This window comes from Dermacentor andersoni, chromosome 1 (assembly GCF_023375885.2).
Source record: "Dermacentor andersoni chromosome 1, qqDerAnde1_hic_scaffold, whole genome shotgun sequence".
In the NCBI taxonomy this organism is placed as follows: domain Eukaryota; kingdom Metazoa; phylum Arthropoda; class Arachnida; order Ixodida; family Ixodidae; genus Dermacentor; species Dermacentor andersoni.
Genome location: NC_092814.1, coordinates 356,128,446 through 356,143,056, shown reverse-complemented (window position 1 = coordinate 356,143,056; position 14,611 = coordinate 356,128,446). Strand labels below are relative to the sequence as shown.

Here is a 14,611-nt window from a genome sequence, read left to right as displayed (position 1 = left end):
CGAGACGACCCGCGGCGGAGATGGACTTTGCCATTAAGGGACCTTCATACACAGCTTCGCTGGTCATCCTTCTTCACAAAGTGGAAGGGCACTGACATTTTCCTCTTTCTATGTGTACGAACGTTTTGATTCCTTCTCAGGTGCTGCGAGTAGCTCAGATTCGTGGACTGTTAGGCTTTGAACCTAACAGCCTTGGATAATGGCTTAGCTTCTCTTTCTTTCCCAATAGTGCTTTTTCTATGCAGAGAAAAGCTTCGCAGCGTTCCTTGCAAGCCCGAGTAGCTAGGTCGGTAGAGCGTTAGGCTTTTAACCTAAAGGTCCAGGGTTCGAGCCCCTGCTCGGGCGACACCGTAACTTTTTTTCTATGCGTACGAAAGATTTGAATCCTTCGGGGCTGGTGCAAGTAGCGCTGTGTCGTGGACTGTTAAGCTTCTGATGCAAGGGCCCTTGACGATGGTTTTGCGTGTATTTCTTTACCAGTAGTGCTTTTTCTAAGCAGACGGAAGTTTGGGCAGTGTTTCTCACAAGCCCTAGAAACTCAGTCTTTAGAGCTTTAGGCTTTTAACCTAACGGTCCAGGGTCTGTGCTCCTATTCGGGCGAGGCTAAATTTTACAGTGAACCTGTATACCTCTACCATCCAAGGAAATATTCGTGCCGTTGCCGTGGTAAGCAAAAAAATAAAACTCCCCTTACGTGGACCGCTCGCGAAGATAGTGCAATGTCGGGCCGACCCGCGGCGGAGATGAAGCAGACGTTAAGCAGTCGCCATAGGTGGGCCGATCCCGAAGGTAGTCTAATGCCGGGACGACCCGCGGCGGTGATGCAGTTTGCCATTATGGGGCCCACATACACAGCTTCGCTGGTCATCCTTCTTCACACAGTGGAAGGGCACTGAGACTTTCCTTTTTCTATGCGTACGAAAGTTTTGAATCCTTCTCAGCTGCTGCGAGTAGCTCTGATTCATGGACTGTTAGGCTTTTAACTTAACAGCCCTGGATAATGGTTTAGATTCTCTTTTTTTCCCAATAGTGCTTTTTCTATGCAGGGAAAATTTTCGGCAGCGTTCCCTGCAAGCCCGAGTAGCTCGTACCTTCGCGCACCCCTTGATGCCTAGAAGGACAGTAGCGAATACTGGAAGGAGCGAACAAAAGAAGTAAAAGAAAAAGCCGACCGATGGAACGCCGGTCACTTGTCAATGTTCGGAAGAGCTACAGCCAGCAACATGTTTCTCGTGAGAAAGATCTGGTACGTAATGCAGGGCCTATAGTGCTCACGGATTAATGTGCGGAAACTGCACCACGTATTTGCTGTATTCGTGTGAACATCGAGCTGGGAGCGATGCAGCCGAGATAATCTCTTCCGGCGTGTGAAGGATGGCGGTCTGGGGTTGGCGCACCTCTTCTTGCGTCAACTGGTGAACAGATTTTTCTTCTTTCGAGATACAAACAACCTATTTCTGCGCAAAGTGATCCAAATGAGGCTGTCAAGATTACTGCCCGAATTCGTTGCAGGTACCGAAATAATGCCAGGACCCAGTCGGTGATTTCTTTTTGGAAATAGTTCAGAGTGTTTCCTTTTTCCGTGTTCGCTTTTCAAGTGCATATTTGTGGAGTGCAAAACGGAAAAAGCTATATCGTGATTTGTATGACGCTGTCTTGCTTGTACCCATGTATAGAGCCGTGTACAGTGGAGGCCCAGGTCTAGACGTACTGAAAAGAGTGAAGATGATGCCATTTCAACCAGCCACGAAATCATTCTTTTTTAAATTACATACCGGCACTTTACCAGTTAAAATCTTCCTGGAACTACGTGGGTTCTACATGCCATGGGGAACACATTGCCTTATTTGTAAAAAACCGGAAACTATAGATCTTGTCTGCATCGACTGTTGGGAAGGGGTCTTTTTCTGGGACGTGTTGCAAAGAACTATAAAAAAGGAGTTACCGATAGATCTCCACGGGATCAGGTTTCTAGCAGTAAATGACGACGAAGGTTTCCAGTACGACGTCATCATGCTTACGGGCCTCCACTGTTTGTGGCGCGCAAGGATGGCGGGCTACTATTGTGATCCGGATGCACGACCGGCACGTGTATACTTCCGTGAATGCATGCAGCAGTACGTGGTAGTGCAGAAGTTGCAACAGCCTGTTCCAGAGAGGTTGTGCAGGGTTGAACCCCTGACACCAGCCAAGGAATTTTAATGAGACAACGTCATGCTACAGTAGCGGACTGTGACGCATGTGTATATTACTGTTTATTGTTCGGTTTTTGTATTCATTCCCTTTTGTTTGGTCTTTTTGTATATCGTTTATGGAATGTGTGTTGTTGTGATATGTCGTGGAGTGGCAACAAAGCCAAAAAGAGCCCGAGTTGCTCAGTCGGTAGAGCGTTAGGCTTTTAACCTAACGGTCCAGGGTTCGAGGCCCTGCTCGAGCAGCACCGCAACTTTTTCCTTTTCAATGCGTACGAAAGATTTGAATCCTTCGGGGCTGGTGCAAGTATCACTGTGACGTGGACTGTTAAGCTTTTAACGTAACGGTCCTGCACGATGGCCCACAATGTTTTTCTATCCAAATAGTGATTTTTCTAAGCAGTGGAAAGTTTGGGCAGCGTTCCTTACAAGCCCAAGAAACTCACCCTTTAGAGCGTTAGGCTTATATCCTAACGGTCCAGGGCTTGTGCCCTTGCTCGCGCGAGACTAAATTTTTCAGTGAAGCTGTATACCTCTACCGTCCACAGAAATTTTGCTGCGGTTGGCGTGGTAAGCAAAAAACTCCCCATACGTGGGCCGAAAGCGGAGATAATGTCGGGCCGACCCGCGGCTGAGTGGAAGCAGGCGTTAAAGGGGCCGTGAACCACCCCTCGGGCTTGGTGAAATAACTTAGTCTGCGGGTAGCATACGCTATTGTGAACCTCTCAGCCAAGTTCTGCTGTCGCACGCGGTCCGTGGAGCTCGCAAGCGGGGCGCGAAGTCAGCTTTTGCTCAAACGCTCTCGTTTGAAAAATCGCATGATCCTCGCTCTTCTCTGTGTGCTTTATTTCGTCAGAAAGCACACTCCAATACGCAGCTACTATCGGCCGCTGCGTTCGGCTACACCGCGGCCGCCTCGAGGTGCCGCCACGAGTCCAGTGGCTAAGCGCACTGCGGCTCTCAGGACAACCGCGTTTGGCTTTCGTTTAGCGCTGCATAGGCACCAAATCGTAAATTTGAACTGCGCACCACGGTGACGTCGCCGCAGCCTTCGCAGTGCAAGGCATTGGAGGAGGAAGGGGAGCACAGCTGAGGCCGTGTTTGATTGCCGATAACTCCGCTTCTACTGAACACATTGAAGTACTTATTGCAGCAAAGTGGTTCTGAAATGGCCGATCTTCACTTCAAGTGTCTTTCTCCACTTCGATAAAAAGTGGTTCAAGGCCCCTTTAAGAACTTCCCATACATGGGCCGATCGCGGAGATAGTGCAATGCCGGGCCGACCCGCGGCGGAGGTGAAGCAGGCGTAAGCACTCCCCATACATGGTCCGATGCCGAAGATAGTGCAATACCGGCACGGCCCTCGGCAGAGGTGAAGGAGGCGTTAAGCAATCCCCATACGTGGGCCGATCCCGAAGATTGTACAATGCCGGGACGACCCCCGGCGATTATGCAGTTTGCCATTAAGGGGCCCACATACACAGCTTCGGTGGTCATCCTTCTTCACACAGTGGATGCCGACTGAGGGTTTCCTTTTTCTATGCGTACGAAAGTTTTGAATCCTTCTGAGCTGCTGCGAGTAGCTGAGATGCGTGGACTGTTAGGCTTTGAATCTAACAGCCTTGGATAATGGCTTAGCTTCTCTTTCTTTCCCAATAGTGCTTTTTCTATGCAAACTTTGGGCAGCTTCCTTGCAAGCCCGAGTCGCTTAGTCGGTAGAGCGTTAGGCTTTTAACCTAACGGTCCAGGGTTAGAGCCCCTGCTCGAGCGACATCGTAACTTTTTTTCCTTTTTTATGGGTACGAAAGATTTGAATCCTTCGGGGCTGGTGCAAGTAGCCCTGTCTCATGGACTATTAGGCTTCTAATGTAACGGTCCTGGACAATGGCTAAGCTTGTTTTTCTTTCCCAATCGTGCTTTTTTCTAAGCAGACGAATGTTTGGGCAGTGTTCCTTACAAGCCCTAGAAACTCAGTGTTTAGAGCGTTAGGCGCTTAACCTAACGGTCCAGGATTTGTGGTCCTGCTCTGGCGAGACTAAATTTTACTGTGAAGCTGTGTACCTGTACCATGAAAGGAAATTTTCCTGCCCTTGGCGTGGTAAGCAAAAAAGCCCCCATATTTGGTCCGATCGCGGCGATAGTGTAATGCCCATCCAATTTGCGGTGGAGCTGAAGCAAGTGTTAAGCCCTCCTCATACGTGGGCCGATCCCGAAGATAGTGCAATACAGGCCGGACCCGCGGCGGAGGTGAAGCAGGCATTAAGAAGTCCCCATACGTAGCCCGATCCCGAAGATTGTACAATGCCGGGACGACCCGCGAAGGAGATGCCGTTTGCCATTAAGGGGTCCACATGCACAGCCTCACTGGTCATCCTTCTTCACACAGTGGAAGGGCACTCAGAGTTTTTTTTTCCTTTTTCTATGCGTACGAAAGTTTTGAATCCTTCTGAGCTGGTACGAGTAGCTCTGTCTCGTGGACACAATAGGCTTTTAACCTAACCGCCCTGGGTGATGGCTTAGCTCCTTGTCTTTCCCAATAGCGCTTTTTTTTATGCAGACGAAAGTTTGGGAAGCGTTCCTGCAAGCCCGAGTAGCTCAGTGATTCCACCTCCGGCCACCGCAGTAAACGGACGCGGAATGCCTTGCTCCGTAGTGGTGGTTACAGCGGCTATCGGCCGTGGCACGAGGTGTACGGATAAGCCTTACCCGGAATATCAAGTTGGTGTGCCTCATCTGCCTTCCGGCACATCAGTTTTTTGCACAATATTTTTGCACGCGGACGTTAAAACCAGGCCATATTGGGTAGAGCACTTTCGAGATGCGCTCGCGTGTCTTGCACTGCCGGAAGTGGTGGCCCTTGGTGCCTTCCAAATGAACCGTGTATTGGCGGTGACCTTCCGTGATGAAGCTTCGAAGAAAAAGATGTTAGCTGCAGAAGGTTTCAAGGTGAAATACCAACCCTGCGTCGTTTACGATCCGTGCAACCAAGACATCAGACTGAAACTTTATTGGCTGTTGCATTTCGTTCCCGATGACGAAGTTCGAGCAGCGTTAGCCCCTTACGGAAAGCTGTCACCTGGGAAACACATGTCACCTGGGAAAAGTGGCGAGTACCGGGACGCATTGATAAAGGGTCCACCACCCGTTTGGCGACACTCTTGCCAAAACCTGGAATTACACTTGAGGACTTGCTTCATCAGCTGCGCGTCGCGGAAAACTTAGCGCTCGTGCATGTACCAGGAAGACGCCCGCTGTGCCTCCATTGCAATGGAACTGGACATATCAGGCGCGAGTGTCGCATACCACGTTGTGCACTCTGCCGAAGATTCGGCCACGAAAAACAAGACTGCGTGCGATCCTAGGCAGCGGTAATAAGCCCAGTTAAAGGTGACGAGATGGCTGAACACATAATGGACCATGCTGACGCCTATGCAGCATCCCGAGCAATGACCAAAGAACCGGCGGTAGACAGCACATCTTCTGAGGCGTCTCCACTTCCGGAGAACTCCACTGGGCCCGGCGGCAGCCAGTCTGGCGAGGCAAAGAGCGTGGTGTTTGGGAAACCGTCTAACGACAAAAATGTAACTGGGAAAACCGACATGCTTTTAGTAAGCACGTCGGAGAGGACCGCGAAAGACAGGACCGAAGTCATTGAGGATGTCGAAATGATAGCAGTCGCTAAAGCAGCTGCAAAGAGGCCTCACGAGGCTGCCGACGGATCTCAAGATTCACCTAAACCATCGAGCAGTGGCGAGCCATCGCCGAAGGCGCCTATAACGAGGCGACTGGTCCTCAAACCAAAGCCGAAGGTGCCGCCTGATAGGCGGACGAGTTCAACATGATCCCCGCCTTAGCGGGGCGCGAAGCGAGTTGAGCCAGCCTGTCCTCAGTACAAGAACTGACCTAGAGGACAAGTAGATTGTGACGTGTGCTGGTTTTTGCTATTACTGCCTGTCCAGATGTGAGTATCATTCTGTGTTTGCTAATCCGAAAATGGCTGTTAATCTGACAGTTAGCCTTTGTGCAGCAACGTTGAATGTGAGGGGTTTGGCATCCCGCAAGAGGCAGTGCCAGTTAAGCCGTCTCTTGTTGGAAAATGACATTGACATAATGCTAGTGCAGGAAACCAAAGTGGAAAGCGAAGAGCACACGGCCGGAATGGTCGAGCCTTTCAAGGATATGTATAATGTATGTGTGTCTCAACTTCAGCGGGTTGAATGATACTTGTTCAAAAATGCGCCGATATTTTAGCGCAATGTGTCAAGTGCAGTGATGACGGTAGGCTACTCGTCATTTACTTAAGCTTTTGTCGCCTCTTCTGGTATGCAGTATGTGTGTATGCGCCGAATAACATTAACGAACGCGTAGAATATATAGAAAGCCTGAGAGCCTGCATGACGTACGAAAGAAATATAATTTTATTTGGAAATTTTAATTGCGTGTGCAGGCCGCAAGAACGAGACAACAAATTGACTTACCGCGATGGAAGTGAGACACTGTTAAACGCGCTTGTAAACGAACTTGAACTGGACGACGTTGGTTGCATTTTTGACGGCGACCAGCGCATGCAGTATATGCACTACCAAGGTGTAAGTCACGCTAGACTATATCGCATATATGTTCCTGCAGTTGTCATGCCACACATTACTACATACAAGGTAAAGAACGCCACATAGTGATCACTGCTTGGTGATAGCGACACTAGGAACCAAGACAAAAGTACCCAAGTTCAGTTTGAATTTGTGGAAATTAAACGATACACTGTTGTACGATGAGGTTTTTGTTAAAAGAGTAAACGAAAAGATAGATGAAATATACTCGGTTGAAACTTCTAATTTCACAGCGCTTAGAAAGCAATTTAAAAAGGAAGTAAAGATTGCGGCGATTGAACGAGCTTGCGTTCTGCGCAGCATTTAAAAACAGCAACAGAAAGAACTTAATAGCACGTTAGATTATATGGTTGCGGTTGAGAGTGCTAACCCTGGACACTTTAGCAAAGAACTACGTGACCTAAAAAGTAAGCTTGAAGTGATTGATGAAAAGAAACATCGTGGAGCGATCGTCAGAGCACGGGCTGAAAGACTATGGCTAGGGGAAACGCCTACTAAACGGGCACTCGGTGAAGAAAAAAGGAAAGCAGTAAAAAAAAGCGATAAAAGAAATAAGATACAAAAACGAAGTGACGGGTGACAACGAACTGATAGAGAAAGCGTTTATTGAGTGTTATCAAAAACTGCTAAGCCCAAAAATAAAAGATACAGAAGCTTTTCAAAAGGAATTTCTGTCGCTCAAGCCAAGGCTAGACTATGAAGAGAAACGCTAGGACGGTCAATCAGCGTGCATGAAGTAAAACAGGCCATTGATGAACTAAGTACCAGTAAGGCACCTGGGCCTGATAGACTAGGGGCTGCCATTTACAAGTGCTTCAAGGAAGAGCTGGCACAGGCGTTACATCGCATGATAAATGAGTGCTATGATAAAAAAGGGCACCTTTATCGTTTAGACAATGCCATGTAGTACTCATTCCAAAATCGAATGATCCCAGGAAATTGTTGGCTGTTGAGGACTATCGACCTATATGTCTTACGGATGTAGACTATAAAATATTTACAAAGGTGCTCGCCAAGAGATTGCGGAGCGTTATCACACACCTCGTATTACCTCACCAGACATGTGGCATCAAATGAAGGACAATTTACGCAAATATACACGCCTCTAGAACTATCCTAGAATGCTGTGACATGGCTCGCGACAACATAGCTATGATACAACTGGATCTTCACAAAGCATTTGATAGAGTTAATCATGACATATTACAGTTAGTATTAGAACATTGTAATGTAGGTAGCGTTATCACTGAGGGCATCAAGATGGTGTATGAAGAGTGTGCAGTAAACCTTATAATCAACAACACCTTAAGTGAAAACATTCCAGTACTGTCAGGTATAAAACAAGGGTGTGCATGCTCGTCTCATCTTCTTGCACTTTATTTGGAACCCTTATGTTTAAAGATTCGCATAAATACAAGGGTGCATGGTTATTCTTTTTCTGCTACTGAAGTGAAGATACTGGAATATGCAGATGACATAGCCATATTCTGCAAAGACAAGGACAGTATGAAAGAAGCTGTTAAGGATGCTACATCATTCTGCAGTGCTACCGAAAGTGTCATTAGCTGGGATAAATCTCTGGGCGTTTGGCATGAAAATTGGGGTCAAGCGCCGGAGACGTATGAAAACATGTGATGGACAAATATTCCTGCTAGATACTTGCGGGTTCCTCTTCAGCATTATCGAAGTACTTTAGAATACTGGGCAGGAGAGACAGAAAGACTGCAGGATCAGTCTGAAAAATGGGCAGGGCATAATTTTTCTGTTTTCACGCGCCACAGTCTGTAATGTGTTTTTTGTTGCAAAAGTGTTTTATGTACTTCAAGTGTTCAGTATGAGCAGAACTTGTGTCCAAAAATTACAAAGAGTGTTTGCAACGTATATATGGAATTCTACTTGTGAACGCACCAGTTGGTCAAACTTGCTTCTTTCCGTGCGAAACGGAGTGCTTGGCCTGTGTCATTTATTTTTGAAACAAATTGTTTCGACATTTTTCTTTCTGAGAGACCAAAGCGATGTTTTCTTGCACAATGTTATACACATGAGTCTGTGTAGTCATATCCCGGAATATCTTGTGTCGTCAAACACAGATACGCGTGAAACACTGAGCAGCTTTTGGCGCGAAATAGTATCCGCACATCAAGTACTGAAGCCACGATTCTCCTTAGAATACCTGAGCACAGTTTCGCGTAAAGAATTGTACAAATACCTAATTGATGTTTTTTTTTACCAATACCATTATATCGCTCCATCTATCAACTAGAACCAGAACGAGATGTTTTAAAACAAATTCGAAAAATACCAGTAAGAGCGTCATCCAAATCTTTCTTTTTCCAACGGCACACAGGCACGCTCGCTGTAAAACCATGGCTTCAAAGTAAAGGTATCTTTGTCCCATGGGGATTGGATTGGATTGGAGCCAACTTTATTAGTGCCCGCAGTTGGGCGCTCGCGCACCCCGACGAGGGCCTACGTCATATACGAAGAAGTCGCTGTTACTCGGCGCGGGTCTCCGCTCGCCGTTGCCGGCTTGCCGGGTCCCTGCCTTTCGACTGCCCCGTGCTGGACGACCCAAAGCTGTTCGTCTTGGTCGTAGCTCATCGCGGCTGCCTCGAGCCGCGGTGGGATCGTTCTTGATTTTGCTTCTTCTGGATCTTTAACGCAGTCCCACAAGATGTGCGTGTAATCTGCCGTCTACCTCCGGCAGACTCTACACTTATCGGTCGGATATGCCTCGGGGTACATGCGATGCATCAGTCCCGGGCTCGGTAGCGATCCGGTTTGGAGCTGTCTCAGTAGTAACGCCTCCGCTCGACTCAGCCTCAGGTGCGGGGGTGGGAGAGTCAGCCAGGCGGTAAGCCTTCGTGATTTCGTTGTAGTCCGTCATGCAGTCCTTGGTTCCGAACCACGTCGGACGGTCTGTCGCCGGAGCGCGGTTGGTTAGCGCTCGCGCCGCTGCGTGTGCCGTCTCATTGTGGTTCTCATTGCGTTCCGACGCGTCGCCCGCGTGCGCCGGGAACCACTTGAGCCTTACTTTTCTGTCTTGTAGTTTGGCCGCTCACAGTACGCGCTCGGCCTCCCTGTTGATTTCGCCTTTGGCGAAGTTTCGCACCGCCTGTCTCGAGTCACTCAGCACCGTGTGGCAGTCTGCGTCGGCGATGGCCAGGGCGATGGCTACCTCCTCCGCTTGTTCCGCTCCGGCGCTTCTCACGCTGGCTGCCGTCCTTGTGGCGCTGGTTGACTCCTCTATGACGACCGCTGCGAAGCCGTTCCGTTGGTATTCGGCCGCGTCCACGTACCGCGCGTGCTCGCGTTGGCATGCTGGTCAGTGAGAGCCTTGGCCCTCGCCGCTCTTCTTCCCGTGTTGAACTCGTGATTCATGTTCTTCGGTATGGGGTCGATTCTAATCTGACATCGGACCTCTTCGGGGACGGGGAGCTTCATCTCCACCTCGTTCGAGCGTCCTATTCCCAGGTCGTCCAGTATCTTCCTCCCTGCTTTGGTAATGGACAGCCCCTCCAGTTGAGAGGTCCGTTGCGCTTCGGCTATTTCGTCGAGCGTAATGTGTATCCCGAGTTGTAAAAAGCAGGTCGTGCTCGTGGACTCGAACAGGCCCAGCGCCGTCTTGTACGCTCTTCTGATGATCACGTTGATTTTGTTACGTTCGTGTTGCAGCCATCTGTGGTAGGCTGCAACGTACGCGACGTGGCTGATGATGAAGGATTGGACGAGCCTAATTAGGCTCTCCTCTCTCATGCCAGCCTTCCGGGAAGTGACTCGTTTGAGGAGTCGAATCGCGTTGACTGCTTTTGCCGTGAGACGGGTGATGGTTTCGCCGTTTCTTCCGTGCTTTTCGATGACCATGCCTAGAATCTTAATTTTGCCGACCTCGGGGATCACGTTGCCGGATCTGGTTACGGTTCTGATTTTTTCGTATTCGCGTTGTGTGGTCTTGCCTCTGCTGTTTTTGGTAGCTGGGAGTATGAGAAGCTCCGATTTTCTCGGCGAACATCTCAGTCCGGTGCCTTCCAGCTGGTCTTCTATTGCGTCGACGGCGGCTTGCAGCGCGCCCTCGATGTGGGCGTCACTGCCACCGGTCAGCCACAGCGTGATATCGTCCGCGTAGATGGTGTGCCTGACGTCTTCGATGTCCGCGAACTTTTCGGCCACTCCGATCATTACCAGGTTGAACAGCATCGGCGAAATGACCGATCCCTGCGGTGTGCCGATGCTCCCGAGCTCCTTCTCTTGCGTCTGTAGGTCGCCGGCTCGTAGCTCGGCGGTCCTGTCATTGAGGAAGTCCTAGATGTAGTTGTAGGATCTTTCGTCCTTGTTGAGCTTGGAGACTTGGGACAGAATCGCCGAGTGTTTCACCTTATCGAAGGCGCTCTGCAGGTCGAGCCCTAGGATTGCTTTGTTGTCGCAGGCGCTGCCGCCATCGTCGATGATTTGGTATTTGAGCTGCAGCATCGCGTTCTGCGTGCTTAGGTGCTATCTGAAGCCGACCACTGTGGCCGGGCCCTTCTCGTTCCAGGTAGTCTTGCCACCTGTTGAGCAGGACGTGCTCCAGCACTGTGCCCACGCAGGACGTGAGCGAGATGGGCCGGAGGTTATCCGTGTCCGGCGGCTTCCCCGGCTTGGGAATCAGGATGGTCTTGGCTGTCTTGCACAGCTTTGGAAGCGCGCCCGCACTCCAGCACTTGTTGAAGTATTTTGCGAGGTTCTCACTCGAGCCGTCGTCGAGGTTCTTGAGCGCCTTGTTCGCGACGAGGTCCGAGCAGCCTGCCGACCGGCTGTTGAGGTCGTGCAGGGCCGCGCGTACCTCCTCGACGTCGATGTCACGATCGAGCTTCGTGTTAGGTAGGCCGCCGTACGGCGCGTGTTGTTCGGTGGGTGTAGTCGGCAGGTACTTGTCGTTAATGCGCCTGGTGACTACACTGTTCGATATGTCAGCAGGCCGAAACGATAGAACTTATCTTTTTGGATTGTCACCATGCTGTTTTCCAGTGGGACATTCTTAAGCGGACACTTAAGAAAGATTTGCCAGTATCAACCTTTGGTATCCGATTTTTGCCATGCGTAGATCCAGATGAAATGCCATGCGACATGTTCATGTTACTGTGTTTGCATAGTGAGTGGAAAACGAGGATGGCGGTCAGAAATGCGGATATCAATGCACGATCGGCCATTGAAAATTTTAGTGAAAACTGTATGTATACGTACGAGATGTTCTCAAACTCCAGAGTGACCCACCGGATTGGATACCTGTTCTTGATAAGCTGGCTTCTTTGAACCCTCTTTAGCTTCACACTCCAGCCATGAAAAGGCACACGCGTGTTTTATTGTATTTGTAACAGTGCATTTATCAGTTGTTTGTTTGTAACTGACAAACCGGTAATATAGAAAAGAAGCCCGAGTAGCTCAGCGTGTAGAGCGTTAGGCTTTTAACCAAATGGTCCAGGGTTCGAGCCCCTACTCGGGCGAGGCCGTAACTTTTTTCCTTTTCTATGTGTACGAAAGTTTTGAATCCTTCGGGGCTGGATCGAGTAGCTCTGTCTCGTGGACTCTTAGGCTTTTAATTTAATGGTCCTGGGCGATGGCGTAGCTTGTTTTTCTTTCCCAGTAGTTCATTTTCTAAGCAGACGAAAGCTTTGGCAGCGTTCCTTGCAAGCCCGAGTAACTTAGTCTTTTGAGCGTTATGCTTTTAACCTAATGGTCCAGGATTTGTGCCCCTCCTTGTACGAGACTAAATTATACAGTGAAGCTGTATACCGCTACCATTCAAGGAAATTTTCGTGCCGTTGGCGTGGTAAACAAAAAAAACTACCCATATGTAAGCCGATCACGGAGAAGTGCAATGTAGGGCCGACCCGCGGTGGAGGTGAAGCCGCGTTAAGCACTCCCCATACGTGGGCCGATCCCGAAGATAATGCAATGCCGGGGGCAGTCGCGGCGGAGGTGAAGCAGGCGTTAAGCACTCCCCAAAGTGTGCCGACACCGAAGATAGTGATATACCGGCCCGACCAGCGGCGGAGGTGAAGGAGGGGTTAAGCACTCCCCATACGTGGGCCGATCCCGAAAGTTGTGCAATGCTGGGACGACCCGCGGTGGAGATGCAGTTTGCATCTCCACCGGGCGCGACTAATTCTTACAGCGAAACTGTATACAGCTACCATCCAAGAAAATTTTCGTGTCGTTGGCGTGGTAAGCAATAAATCTCCCCATACGTGGGCTGATCCCGAAGTTAGTGTAATGCCGGGACGACCCGCTTGCAGAAATGCAGTTTGCCATTAAAGGGCCCACATACACAGCTTTGCTGGTCATCCTTCTTCACAAAATGGACGGGCACTAAGAGTATTTTTCTTTTTTCTATGCGTACGATTGTTTTGAATCCTTCTGAGCTGCTGCGAGTAGCTCCGTTTCGTGGACTGTTAGGCTTTTAACCTAACAGCCCTGGATAATGGCTTAGCTTCTTTTTCTTTCCCAATAGTACTTTTTCCATGCAAACGAAAATTTGGGCAGCGTTCATTGCAAGCCCGAGTAGCACAGTCGGAGGAGCGTGTGGCTTTTATCCTAACAATGCATGGCTCGAGCCCCTGCTTGAGCGGGACCGTAACTTTCATCCCTTTTCTATGCGTACGAAAGTTTTGAATCCTTCGGGGTTGATGCGAGTAGCTCCGTCTCGTGGACCGTTAGACTTTTTAACCTAACGGTGCTGGATGATGGCTTAGCTTCTTTTTCTTTCTCAATAGTAGTGCTTTTTCTATGCAGACAAAAGTTTAGATAGCGTTCCATGTACGCCCGAGTAGCTCAGTCCTTAAACCATTAGGCTTTTAACCTAATGGTCGAGGGTTTGCGCCCCTGCTCGGGCGTGACTAATTTTTACAGCGACTCTGTGTACCTCTACCATCCAAGGAAATATTCATGTCGTTGGCGTTGTAAGCAAAAAAAAAAAACCTCTCCATACGTGAGCCGATCGCGGAGACAGTGCAATATCGGGCCGACCCGCGGCGGAGTTGAAGCAGGCGTTAAGCACTCCCCAAAGCGTTCCGATTCCGAAGGTTGTCAAATACCGGCCCGACCCGAGACGGGGGTGAAGCAGGCGTTTATCGTTCCGCATATGCGGGCCGATCCTGAAGATGGTGCAATGCCGGGCCGACCCGCGGCGGAGATGCAGTTTGCCAAGAAAGGGCCCACATGCAAAGCTCCGCTGGTCATCCTTCTTTACAGAGTAGAAGGGCACTAAGATTTTTTTCTAAGCGTACGAAAGTTTTAAATCCTTCTGAGTTCCACGCGCGTAGCTCTGTCTCGTGTACTGTTAGGCTTTTAACCTAACGGTTCCGGATGATGGCTTAACTTCTTTTTCTTTCCCAATAGTGCGTTTTCAATGCAGGCGAGAATTTGGGCAGCGTTCCTACCAGGCCCGACTATCTCAGTCGGTAGAACGTTCGGCTTTTAACCTAACCGTCGAGAGTTCGAGCCCCTGTTCGGGCAAGGCTTAACTTTTTTCGTTTTCTATGCGTACGTATGGTTTGAATCCTTGAGAGCTGGTGCGAGTAGCTCTGGTTTGTGGACTGTTAGGCTGTTAACCTAACGGTCCTGGATGATGGCTTAGGTTGTTTTTCTTTTCCAGTAGTGGTTTTTCTATGCAGAAAAAAGTTTGGGTAGCGTTCCTTGTACGCCCGAGTAGCTCAGTCGGTGTAGCGTTTGGCTTTTAAACTAACGGTCCAGGGTTCCAAGCCCTCCTCGGGCGAGGCCGTGGCCTTTTTCCTTTTCTATGCGTACGAAAGTTTTGAATCCTTCTGAGCT

The 14,611-nt window shown here is 49.4% G+C and overlaps 4 non-coding genes and 1 pseudogene across 4 annotated transcripts; 4 read left to right on the top strand and 1 right to left on the bottom strand.

Annotated features, from left to right (window-relative positions):
- Nucleotides 1-272: 272 nt before the first annotated feature.
- On the top strand, nt 273-345 carry TRNAK-UUU (transfer RNA lysine (anticodon UUU)). The gene has a single exon. It is a non-coding gene; the product is annotated as a tRNA-Lys (tRNA).
- Nucleotides 346-2,364: 2,019 nt separating this feature from the next.
- TRNAK-UUU (transfer RNA lysine (anticodon UUU)) lies at nt 2,365-2,437 on the top strand. The gene has a single exon. It is a non-coding gene; the product is annotated as a tRNA-Lys (tRNA).
- Nucleotides 2,438-3,889: 1,452 nt separating this feature from the next.
- Nucleotides 3,890-3,962, top strand: TRNAK-UUU (transfer RNA lysine (anticodon UUU)). Its single transcript has one exon. It is a non-coding gene; the product is annotated as a tRNA-Lys (tRNA).
- Nucleotides 3,963-9,271: 5,309 nt separating this feature from the next.
- On the bottom strand, nt 9,272-11,272 carry LOC126516597 (uncharacterized; annotated as a pseudogene).
- Nucleotides 11,273-12,212: 940 nt separating this feature from the next.
- TRNAK-UUU (transfer RNA lysine (anticodon UUU)) lies at nt 12,213-12,285 on the top strand. The gene has a single exon. It is a non-coding gene; the product is annotated as a tRNA-Lys (tRNA).
- The last annotated feature ends 2,326 nt before the right edge of the window (nt 12,286-14,611 follow it).